Raw genomic sequence first — 12,373 nt, 5'->3', positions numbered from 1 at the left:
AAATAGCTTCCAACATCCCTTTAACACAGAGGCTCCTAGTTTTGCCACACTGTCCAAGTAAAACAGTTTGCAGTCATGTGCCCCAAACACTAAACATTATCTTGTGCCTCTAGTAAGGTTTATATCCAATTGATAAAACTTTTATGTGTGTTATGCAAAGAAAAAGAAACATACTTGATACTCCTTATTATCACGGCTCCAAGAAATGATAATCACTAAAAATATTTTGACCCTTTAACCTATGAAAACCTTGGAATATAGACCAAATAATAATATACCAAGAAGATTTTGGAAGATATTTAATCCTTCCCATGAAAAACTTATCGTTTACGTCTTTACTGTAGCCGCAGTCACCTAGATATGATTGGAGTGTCTTTCCCAATAATGTGATAATTAGAGCCAATTGATTTAGTAGATACAGTTATCAATATCTTGCCCAGTGATAATAATTTCCTTCTTGAGACAAGTCATATGAATATTCCACAATTTCTCAATAATATTATTGTATTCAATATGAAATGAAGCTTACAGTGCAGATAATGCTTCCCAACACTAATCTACTCGAGGAAATAGTGCAAATTTTCTTCAAGAATCTTCATTATTACATAATTAGAAACACATTGACAAAGAGATTATAAAAATTCATAAAGATTATACCATAGCACGATATATCATCGAGTAAACCCTTTTGGGAGAAAAAACCCATTAATTTAGCTTGAGGAAGAGAGGCACTAACACAGAAGTTTTAAGTACAAAGAATAGAGGCACTAATCCAAACAACAAAGAGAAAAGAATGCCCAAAAGATCATTAGATCCTTGACGTGAAGAATTTGGTCCATCTTGCATAGAGATTGAATGAGGATTTGCAAGAAATGAGTGTTGAGGCCAACAAAAAGGGTTACTAGTGAAGTTCCATGAATAAACAAGATTAGTCTAAGAGGGGTCCCCACTGGAGGAACTAATCCAATATACATTTCATCCTTCCAAGGGCTAGAGAGATTGACAAGATGGGAGATTAGTTGGGGCCATCATTGAGAATTAGTTCAATCTCAGAGACATTAGCACTCTTTTTGGAAATTAAGCTCTCTATATCAATACCCACATGGTTAACATTCACATCCATGACCTCCTTGTTGAGAGTAGAGTCAAACTCCATAGCAAATAAATTTGGTATATGGGAAATAGATTTGGGTCCATTGTTTTGTGAAAACAATCCAAACCATTGCCTATCTAAGCGTCTAGAGGGATACCCACTTGGTAAAATCACAAATGCGAGGCCATCCCCATTACTAAAGGACATTGAAAAGGAAAAGTAGGAGGAAAAAGAAATAGAGGATTTGTGGTTGAAGGGTTGGACCAGCCTGATGGGGTTTCCATACATAAGATGACCTATACTTCTAGGTGATGACCCACTTACTATTATGGCATACCCTTCACTGGAAGGTTGCATCACTACATCTCCCACTAGGGTTATTAGGGCGATGATTAAAGTTTGGGAAGAAGAAGGATGTGTGGCATGGATTGGAGTGCATAACAAACCTACTCTGTGATTGTATCAACAACAGAAAAGAGATGATGCAGAACACATACCTAAACTTGTTACTCCCACCTGCTTAGAAGTTGAACCTATAGAAATGAGCTACGAACTAGTGATGAAAAACTAAAGATGCTGCATTCTAATAAAAACTTGAGCACCAAAAATGAGTGGGCAGATTTTTCATGGACCCAATTTTTTAAATTTTTTAACAAAGTAAAAAAGTGGAATAGGAATAAGTATTCCAATTCCACCTATTTAGGTGGAATTGAGATACTCATTTTTTTGGGCATAAATGGAATACGTATTCCCATTGTATGTCTATTCCCAATTTCTAGTTACTGCACTTGAATAGAGAATTTAGAGATTTTAAGAATAGATAGATGCCTATTCTAGCCATATTTCACTTGCCAAACAGGCCCTAATAGTTTATTTAGATAGAATAGTATATTAGGCGCATTTATGTACATGTAATGATTAATCAATAGGAGTAATTGTTAGAGTAAATAGTTCTTTTTCATTTAACTCTAATGGCAAGTTTACTTAGGTGAGCTCATTAATTAGGAGGAATTATATATTCTTGGATATTATTATTAAGAGGATATTGTGAGTCATCCTTTTGATTCCAACTACTCCTAAGATATCACATGTGGTTAATTCCAATTTGGACATCACCCTTCTAGATGGTAGGTGGTTGATTCCACTACGACTCTACTTCCTCCAAGTTGAGACACTTGTCTCACTCTTATCCAAGTATCCTCCTAACTCTTGCCTGTATAAACAAGCTAGCTCTTATGTATTACACATTAGGAAATATTGATGCTATTATGCCTTTGAGCATTTACATCAAAGATTGTTCTTGTATTGTTGTTCTAACAATTTCATTTCCTCTTTATTAATCTTTGTCTTTCATTAGATTCTGGTTATATTTGTTTTATACAAATTCTAACATGGTATTAGAGCAAATTTTAAAGAGTAGATTATTTTTATTGGAGGTCTTGTGAAATCATGTACACTCTTCTCTTACATTTCTAAACAAATTGGAGAATCAGAAAGGATTTATGAAGACCCATTAATCTCTTGTGCATATATGTTGTTTTTATTGATATGGTGATTGCAACACTGTGAAGGATTTAAATCTTGAGGACAACGTGCAAATAGAGCATTTTGTTGTCAGTAGGGGCACACCATTCAATTTGGACCACCTATGTACGGGGCCCACCTCCAATGGGGCCCACTCCAAGTGGGGTCCACCTCCAATGAGTCCCACTTCAAGTGGGGCCCACACCAAGTGGGGTCCACATCTAGTGAGGCCCAAACAAAGCGGGGTCCACATTCAGCAAGGCCCACATCAAGAAGGACCCACCACCACCTTTCCCACATTAAACAGGGCCCACCTCTAGCAATGTCAATCTTCTTGTGGGGCCCACCTATTATGGGTCCTTCTTATAGTTCTTGATGATAGTCCTTGTACAATATTGAATTTTGCAACTTCAGAGGCATCGTTTGAGCTCATACAAACACTTTTTTAGGTGCAATTTTTTTAAGTGTGTTATTTTGTGTACTTCTCAGCTTTAGTATCAATTTTGAGATATTGTGGGTAGACATAGTACGTTAAGAATTTGGTCAAAATTGGCCTTATTTGGCACTTGTACTCTATTATATCCTTGAGTGATCTAGTATCCTAATTGTACGAGTCTCTTATTGCTTCGTATTTGAAGTTGTAATTATAAAAAATTAGAGGTCCACTGTGTTCCATATTTTGCAAAAGTGGCAATTGTACATGCACTGATGTATAAAGTGCCAAAATCATTAGTGAAAAGGGGGATAGTCTTGCATGTACCCTCTCATGGTCTAATTACTCTCTTATGTTAACCTTGCTTCTCTTTCATTCTACAAGACAATCTTTATTTCTGCACTAAAATGGATCACTCAACAATACCATTACTCACACCCTACAACTACTATAAGTGGAAGTCTAAAATGCCAATCTATCTTAAGAAGTTAGGGTTTTATAGAGTAACAATGGATCAAATCCTAAATGGCACAACAAATATGATGAAGCATATGGTACCTTATGCATGGCTATATCTCCAGAGCTTCTCTTTCATGTGGAATCATCTATAACTCCTAATAATGTATGGACAACATTAAAAAGATTATTTGGAAAGCAATATGAATTGAGAGGGCATTAATTAGAGAATGAATTGATAGGATTAAATCCATGCAACTTTGATACTATTCAAGACTTATTCACTAAGTTGAATGCTTTAAGATTGCAGTTAAAAGAATGTAAAATTGAAAGGAAAGATTCACAACTGATCCTAAGTATTCTTTCCAAGCTGGTTCCTACATATTCTATGTTTGTTTCTATCTTCTATGCTACTAAAAGTGCCTTAGGAAACAACTACATAATGCCTTATGTTGATGAGTTTGCAAATTAACTAACAAAGGAGTAGGATAAGTTGATCCATATGGGCATGATCAAGCCATCTAAGTCTCATGCCTTGACTACAAATCAGGGCACAAGAGAACAAAGAGGGCCTCTTAAGAAACAAAAGAAACAAAAGTACCAAGTAGAAAAGAATCAAGAAAAGAAATTATCTACTCCAAGAGTAGTAAATGATGCATCTTCTTCAAAAAGCAACAAGCGCAAGAAGGAGAGAACAAATTTTCCCTATTATAAGAAACTTGGTCATGATGAACATAAATTTTTGAAGAAGCAAATTGATCACTTGTCCCATCTTCTTGAGACGAACAATATCAAAGTACTTAATTCAATCAAGACAAATTCTTCCCAAGAATCTTCCAAGGAATCAAGTAAAGGAAAAGGAAAAGGTAAGGCCCCAATAGCTATTGTCTCATAAATGAATTCATGGATTATTGATTCATGTGCATCACACCACATGACTTCATCAAAAGAGTGTTTTTCCTCATTAGAGTCATGTTCTATGCCATCCATTATTTTGGGTGATGACACTCCTCCTAAAGTGCATGAGAGAGGGTTTGTTGATGTGAGTGAAGGGATATTTCATGATGTTCTTTGTGTTCCATCTTTGTCAACTAATCTCCTATCTATTTATCAGATAACTCACACAGGCTTTGGCAAGCGAGTTGAGTTTACTCCAGATACAATGGTTATTAGTGAGATGAGCAATGGATATACAATTGTAGTGGGAAAGGCAAAAAATGAATCAAAATTGTATCACTTCTCTCACTTTGTTCTTGATTCACCTTCACCTGTATTGCTCACTCACTCTAATGAGGTGAGTCATTTGTGGCATAAATGGTTTGGCCACTTGAACTATCGCTGCTTACAACAACTTAGTCAACATGATATGGTCACAGGGTTGCCTTCAATTCAATTTTCTAATGGAGTTTGTTAAGGATGCATTCTTGGCAAGCATCTTGAAAAAAAAATTGATAGGGGCAAAGCATGAAGAGCCACTCAACTTTTGGACCAAGGACATAGTGATTTGACAAGACCATTTCCACATCCTTCTTTTAGCAAAGCCAAATATTTTTTAATAGTCATTGATGATCTTTCCTAATACACATTTGTAGATTTTCTCAAATAGAAGTTTGAAGTCTTTGAGTATTTCCAAGAGTTCAAAGCTTTTGCAGAGAACACTAGGAAGTTCATCAAGGTCTGGCACACATATAAAAAAAAATTTTTGGGGGGGGTGGGGGAATATGTCAACCAAAGGTTTGAGCAATTTTGTATCTCCATAGGAATCGATCTTCAACACATAGTTCCCTATAATCCACAACAAAATGGAGTTGACAAAAGGAAGAATAGGTCCTTAAAGGAAATGGCCAATAGTATGATCCATTCAAAATTATTGTCACCTCAATATTTGGTATAGGCCATCAATTGTGCATGTTACATTCAGAATTAGGTTCCTTATCAAGCCATACAAAGGGTAACTCCTTTTGAAGCATGGACTAGTTGAAAACCTACAATCAAACACTTTCGAGTGTTTGGGTCTCCTGTACGGGCCCATAGTCCAGCCAAGAAACGCAAGGCAATGGATCCACAAAGCAGACCTTGTATATTTGTTGGGTATCTAGATGGTGTCAAAGGCTATAGGCTTCTCCATCCCACCATACATGAGCTTTTCCTTGAGAGGAGTGTCCACTTTGAGGAAAATACCTCCAGTTCTTCTATCACTTATCCATCATTCATTCCTATGGATACATTGTGACTACATGATGATAGTTCTTTTGAAGTTCTCAATACTCCTGATCCAGATAAGGAACATTCTTCTACTTCAAATGATGAGGATCCATCTTCCTCTAGTCATCATTTAGAGAATGATTCTCCTCCAGATTCTCCACATGCTCTAGATATTGGGCCTTGTTGGGCTTGACATACATTAGAATCAGCAAGCAATTGGATTGGTGATCCTTTAGATGAGAGAAGAATGATGTCTTAGTTTGAGCACACTCCACATCTCTTTATTGCTACAGTTTCTAATCCACAAACATTTTGAGAATCTTCTGGTGTTCTTGAGGGGGATACTGCTATGAAAGAAGAGTTTAGTTCCTTAGAAAGGAATCATAGTTGGAATTTAGTCTCTCTTTCAAAGGGAAGAAAACTTGTTCAGTGCAAGTGGATCTATCAAAAAAAAATTGTAGCACATGGGTCAGTTGATAAGTATAAGGCTCACCTAGTCGCCGAAGGATTCTCCCAGGTTCCTAGAATTGACTTCTCTGAAACCTTTGCACCAATTGCAAAGATGAATTCTATCAAACTTGTCCTTGCCATCACTATATCCCGTCATTGGGAAGTACATCAGATGGATGTGAAGAGTGCATTTCTAATGATGACCTTCAGGAAGAGATCTATATGGAGTAGCCACAAGGGTTCATTGAGGATCGTACACTTGTCTTCTGACTTTGAAAGTCCCTTTATGGCCTTAAACAAGCTCTAGGAGCTTGATATGCCAAGATGGAGTCCTTCCTTTTATCATCTGGGTTCACTCAGTGCAATTCTAATTTGAATGTTTACATCTTGCAGCAGGATGATACTCCTACCTTCCTTGTCCTCTATATTGATGATTTGTTGATTACAGGGAGTCACTCATCTCACATCACAACACTCAAAATTTCCCTTCATGATCGGTTCTTAATGTATGACTTAGGCCTTCATTGCTTCTTATAGATTGAGATACTCAATCACCTTTAAGTATATATATTGGCTAGCCTAAGTATGCTCTTGATATGCTCTCTAGATTTCACATGGTTGACTGCAAGTCTACACTGACTCCATTTATGTTAGGGGTCAAACTTGAGGCTTCTTGTTCTTCATCATTGGTTGATGCTACCTTGTATCATCAATTGCTTGGTAGCCTCGTAAACTTGACTCACACAAGGCCTAACATTTCATATGTTGTGGGCATGGTCTCTAGGTTTATGCAAGAATCACATGAGTTGCATTGGAAAGAAGCTAAGCAAATTCTTCATTACATGAAGGATACTCATAGTTATGGGATTCATTATGTAATGGGTGTGGATATTGACTTAGTGGGATATGTAGATTCAGATTAGGCAGGTGATTCTTCTGATTGCAAGTCTTCTTTTGGGTATTGCTTCTGTATTAGTTCTGGTCTAGTTTCTTGGTTGAGCAAAAAGTAGTCTATTATTTCTCTTTCATCCACTAAGGCTAAGTATCAAGGAGTAATTAATTCAGCCACTGAGGCTATTTGGCTTCAACACATCCTTACCAATTTTGGAATTTCTTTCCAAAAGCCAACAGTCATCTTCTGTGACAATCAAAGTGCTATTCAGATTTCTCACAATCCAGTCCATCATCAAAGGAACATGCATATTGAGATTCACACACACTATATCTAGGAGCTCATTCATGAGAATGTCCTTAACCTTTAGTACTGCCAGACATCTAATCAGACTGCAAACATCTTCACCAAACCCTTCACTAAGAGCAAGGTCATTCACTTAAGTGCCTTACTTGGGTGTGATAGGTGTCTTTTCTAGAGTTGTTTAGCTTCATTTCTACTCTCTTTTGGAGAGGAGTTTTGTCCCACTGAGTTTTCTCCTTTTTTTTTGGTTATGAGAGGATGCTTTTTAGTTGTGCATGGGTACCTAATATGGCTTCAATGCTAGGACCCATTAGCTATATATTGCATTTTAGTACTCTCTGAGTTGCACTTATGGGGGGTGTTAGAGTAAATGGTTCTTTTCCTTTAACTCTTATGTTAAGTTTACTTAGGTGAGATCATAAATTAGGAGGAATTATATATTCTTATACATTATTATTAGGAGGATATTGTGAGTCATCCTTTTGACTCCAACTACCCCTAAGATATCACATGTGGTTAATTCCAATTCAGACACCACCCTTGTAGATGATAGGTGGATGGTAGGTGGTTGATTCCACCATGACTCTACTTCCTCTAGGTTGAGACACTTGTCTCACCCTTGTTGGAAATGATTGAAAAGATCATGAATGAAGAATAATGGAACTGGTAAAGAATGTTTTCAATCATTGTTTTGTCATTGATGTCAAACTTGCTACTTGCAGGAATGAAAATTGCTTTAGTGATCCAAATACTATCAATTGGTTGATTGACAAGGAGGAGGCAATCAATAAGATGTAACTAGAGCAGCTAGAGAAAGGTTGAAGTTATGATGTTGTAATGAAGTATAAGGATCAACTAAGCCATTGATGAAATAGTGTATTGATGACATACTCAAAGAGTATGGACACACTGAGACACATCAAAGATGTAAGGTTTAACTAATTCATTTGTAAAGCCTAACTAAGTTCATTTGAGAGAGCCGAGCTAGCTAGTTAGAGCCGAGAAAATTCTTAGTTGAAGTTGAGCATGTTAGTCTCAAAATGGTTTTAACATTTGAGTGCCAGCACACTTAACCATTTTCTACATTGGAGCCAAGCACACTATGTATGCCGAGCCACAACATAAGCCGAGTCAGGAAATCCAACAGGTGCCGAGTGATCTTCAGGTGCAGAGTAGCTTTCAGGTGCCAAGTGAGGATCAGGTGCCAAGTGAAGATCAAGTGCCGAATGACTTTAGGTGCCAAGCATGATACAAGTGTCGAGTGATATTTGAGTGTCGAGTCATAAATGATGCTGAGCAATACAAAAATGCAACAGGAGCCGAGTAAGCTAGTTTGTTACATATGCCGAGCATCTGGATCAGTAAGTGCCAAGTAACACAGAATACATATATGAGTCTATAACTTTACAAATTCAAATATAAACCATTTTCATGGTTGACATATGAGGAATCTCAAAGGATTAAATAATAAGATCAAATCTTTTGTATTTCCTATGCAATCTACATGCAACCAATAAGAAAAATGGAGAAGGCATGCAACCAATAATAAAATTGCAAGGAATGAGCGAGAAATAGAGATTCAATATGGATCGTAGATCCACATCTAACCCTAAGTCTTCAAATGTCTTTATAAGAAAGACTAAGTCTCATTGTATGCAGATGGACAAAGATATGTAAGGGAAACTATTTTTCAGAGTGAAGAATATCAGATCTCAGAGGATCAAGATCAGAGAAAGCAGATCAAGTGCCTATATTCAAAAATCAAAAGATTGTAAACTATCAGGTTTATTATACCTAATACTCTCTAGCAACTATATTAGAAAGGAAACCCTATGGTGATAGGTTAGCTTAATAGCTATTTTGTAGATCCTTTAAATAGGTGATTAAATCCTTTAACAGGGTAACACTTCTTGTAAAGTGTTTGTAAATCCTTTAACCAGGTCACTATTGGTACAGTGTAAAGCCTTTAACAGGGCAAGTCTTTAACAGGGCCGACCATCAGAAGTGGTTAAACATTATTGCTGCAGTAATTTTTGTGGGTATCATCCCCACCCTAGTTTTACCTTCTTATTCTTGGAGGGTTTCTGGGTTACCCAAAATTTCTAGTGTTATGTGGTGATGTACATGTGCTTTTCATAATTACTTAATGTTGATATGCATGCAAGTACATTTCAATATTATGAAGGATTTGTAAAAAATAGGTTAAAAGCTAGTACTTTTGATTCACCCCCCTCTTAGAAGCATTCTTTCCATTAAGATATTTCAACAGAGCAAGTTCAACTTCAGTATGTGCCGAGCAATCCTTCAAGTGTCGAGTAACACAGAATTGTTCAAGTACCAAGTAACACATAATTGTTCAGGTGCCAAGTAACATAGAATTTTTTAGGTGTCGAGTAACACAACATTGTTTAGGTGTCAAGCATCAGAAAAAGGTAATGGATGCCGAGCAAATTTCTTTAGGTGCTGAGCATCAGCAAATGCAGTAGAAGCCAAGTAACACAGAAGGAGCCGAGCATCAGTAAACCAATGATGTCGAGTTGTTGCATTATTTGTTAAGTCAAAAGATTTGCCAAATCAATGACAATAAGTTTGCTACATTGAATTTTGTGAATTAGTTGAATGATAAGGATTATGAGTAGATGTCACCGAATTTTATGAAAACCATGCAAACCAATTCAAGGCGAATACTGATGAAGTTTTTGGAAGAAACGATTTGGAGGGAAAACAATATCGTTTTCTCAAGATTTGAGTGGGAAATGAAGAACATAACTTCTTTATAAGGAGTTACAGGTCAAAGATCAAGCATGCGAGTGAGAGGGACTTGGTCATTATATAAGTGTGGTCATGCGAAGAAGTCAAGAGAAGGCTTGTGTGAAGTGTCAAGAAGAGGACACAATGAGGAGTAAGCATAGAGCATCAAGACTCTAAGTTGATCAAGTGACCATAGAGTGCATTGGCATAATGAGTGGAAGAACTCAAGGAGACAGATCTATAAGGGTGAACAAGCTATCAGCACTGCAAGGGAGAAAAGCCAAGCAAAGAAAAGAACTGAAGAGTGATCTGAAATCTGCAAGGTTAAAGTTACAATCTTTATCAGGTCAAAACCCTTCTAATACTTTCTTACCATTGTATTAGACATTGAAATCCTACATAGCTAGGTTAGCTTAATAGCTAGGTGGATAAGCCTCAGGAAAAGGATATAAGATCCCCAGGAGGAGGATAAGAGATCCTCAAGATGAGGATAAGAGATCCTTAGGAGAAGGATAGGAGATCCCTAAAGAGGGATAAAAGATTCTTTTGAGAAGGTGACTATAAATCCCATGGACTTGGGTGGGTTTAACAGCCTTATGTAAATCCTTTAATAGGGTGGCATTCTAAGTTGAATGTTCTTAAGTCCTCTAACAAGGCACACTCCTAACAAGGTGTAGAAATCCTTTAACAGGGTCACATTTAATAGTGTGTTGTAGCCTTTAACAAGGCAGGCCTTTAATAGGGCAAACCATTAGAAGTGGTTGAAATCAATTGTGCAGTTATTTTGTGGGTGTCATCCCCACCCCAGTTTTACCTTCTTATTCTTGGACGGTTTCTGGGTCACCAAAATCCTTTGTGTTATGGTGTGATGCATGTTTACTTTTCATGATTATTTAATGTTTAATTGCATTCATGATAAGAAAGTAAAAAGGATAGTACTTCTGATTCACTCTCATTTTATTAGAAAAATTGAATTGGACATTAAAAGAATTTGAATAACTGATTCACCCCCCCCCACCCTCCTCAGTTATTCTAAAGAATTCTAACAATTGGTATCAGAGCCCATTGCTGATTTGTTTCAAGGTACTAGCAACAGGAAGATCAAGATGTCCAAGAGAGAAGTTCCCAAGCTAAACAAAGACAACTTTGTTGCATGGAAAAGTCTGATGAATCTGCATCTTAGATCAATAGGTGACTATGCACACACCTCAATCACAGTTGATCATGTAGACCCTGTAGGACCCCTCACCGCAGATGACATGAGCAAGAAGAAGGAGCACAATCAAGCGATGTTAGATATTGCTTCAGCACTAAGCTATGCCGAGTATGATGACATCAAAGAATGTGGTACTGAACATCATATGTGGGAAACATTATCAAGAATCCATGGAGGAGATGATAATGTCAAGAGAGCCAAAAGAGAGAGCTTAAGAGGAAAGTTTGATGACATGAAAATGGAAGAATGAGAGAATGTTGCTCAATACGGTGCAAGGATGAAAGAAGTGGTAAGTGCCATAATAAGCCTAGGAGGACAGTTAGCAGAAGAAACAATATGTAGCAAATACTTGAGAATTTTTCTTCCCATCTATACTATAAGAGTATCAGCCATCCAAGAGCTAAGGTGTGTACCAGACAACACATTATCATTTGAAGGAATAATTGGAAGACTCACTACCTTTGAGCTATCCAACTTTGACAACTACAAGCCGGAAAACTTTGAATCTACATTCAAAGCCAAGATGATAATAAAAGACAATGAGGAGGTGCAAACAAAGAAAAAGAGTGGAAAAGGAAAGTATTTATCTAGTGACAACAACACTGATGAAGATGATGTAGACCAATTGGAGGCATTACTAGCAAGAAGATTTCACAGAGGAAGAGGCAAATTCAAAGGTAAGTTTCCAATCATTTGTTTCAATTGTAATGAAGTTGGTCACATTGTAGCCAAATGCACACAAAAGAAAAATTACAAGGATGGAGGCAACTTTAAGAACAAGAAAGAGGACAACAAGGACTATAGAGGTAAAGGCAAAAGATGCTATATTGTTGAAGAAGACTTTGACGAGAATGATGATGAAGTAGTCTATGTGGCTATGAAAGATGAATTAGATGAAGATGAAGCAACTGCCCTGGTAACCTGCATGAACAAGAATAACAAATGGATCATAGACAATAGATGCTCTCATCACATGACTGGAGACAAAAGTAAGTTCATTTCCTTTACTCAATATGAAGGAAATAGTGTTAGATTTGGTAACAATGCACC

The 12,373-nt window shown here is 37.0% G+C and overlaps 1 pseudogene; it reads right to left on the bottom strand.

Moving 5' to 3' along the window:
* Positions 1 to 705: 705 nt before the first annotated feature.
* Positions 706 to 12,373, bottom strand: part of LOC149559250 (lectin-like) — a 71,639-nt pseudogene continuing 59,971 nt past the window's right edge.

The sequence above is a fragment of the Cupressus sempervirens genome, chromosome 5 (genome assembly GCF_028749045.1).
Source record: "Cupressus sempervirens isolate cs-2001-9-10 chromosome 5, ASM2874904v1, whole genome shotgun sequence".
In the NCBI taxonomy this organism is placed as follows: domain Eukaryota; kingdom Viridiplantae; phylum Streptophyta; class Pinopsida; order Cupressales; family Cupressaceae; genus Cupressus; species Cupressus sempervirens.
Note: the sequence above shows the minus strand (reverse complement) of the source record. Positions and strands in the feature narration are given on the sequence as shown.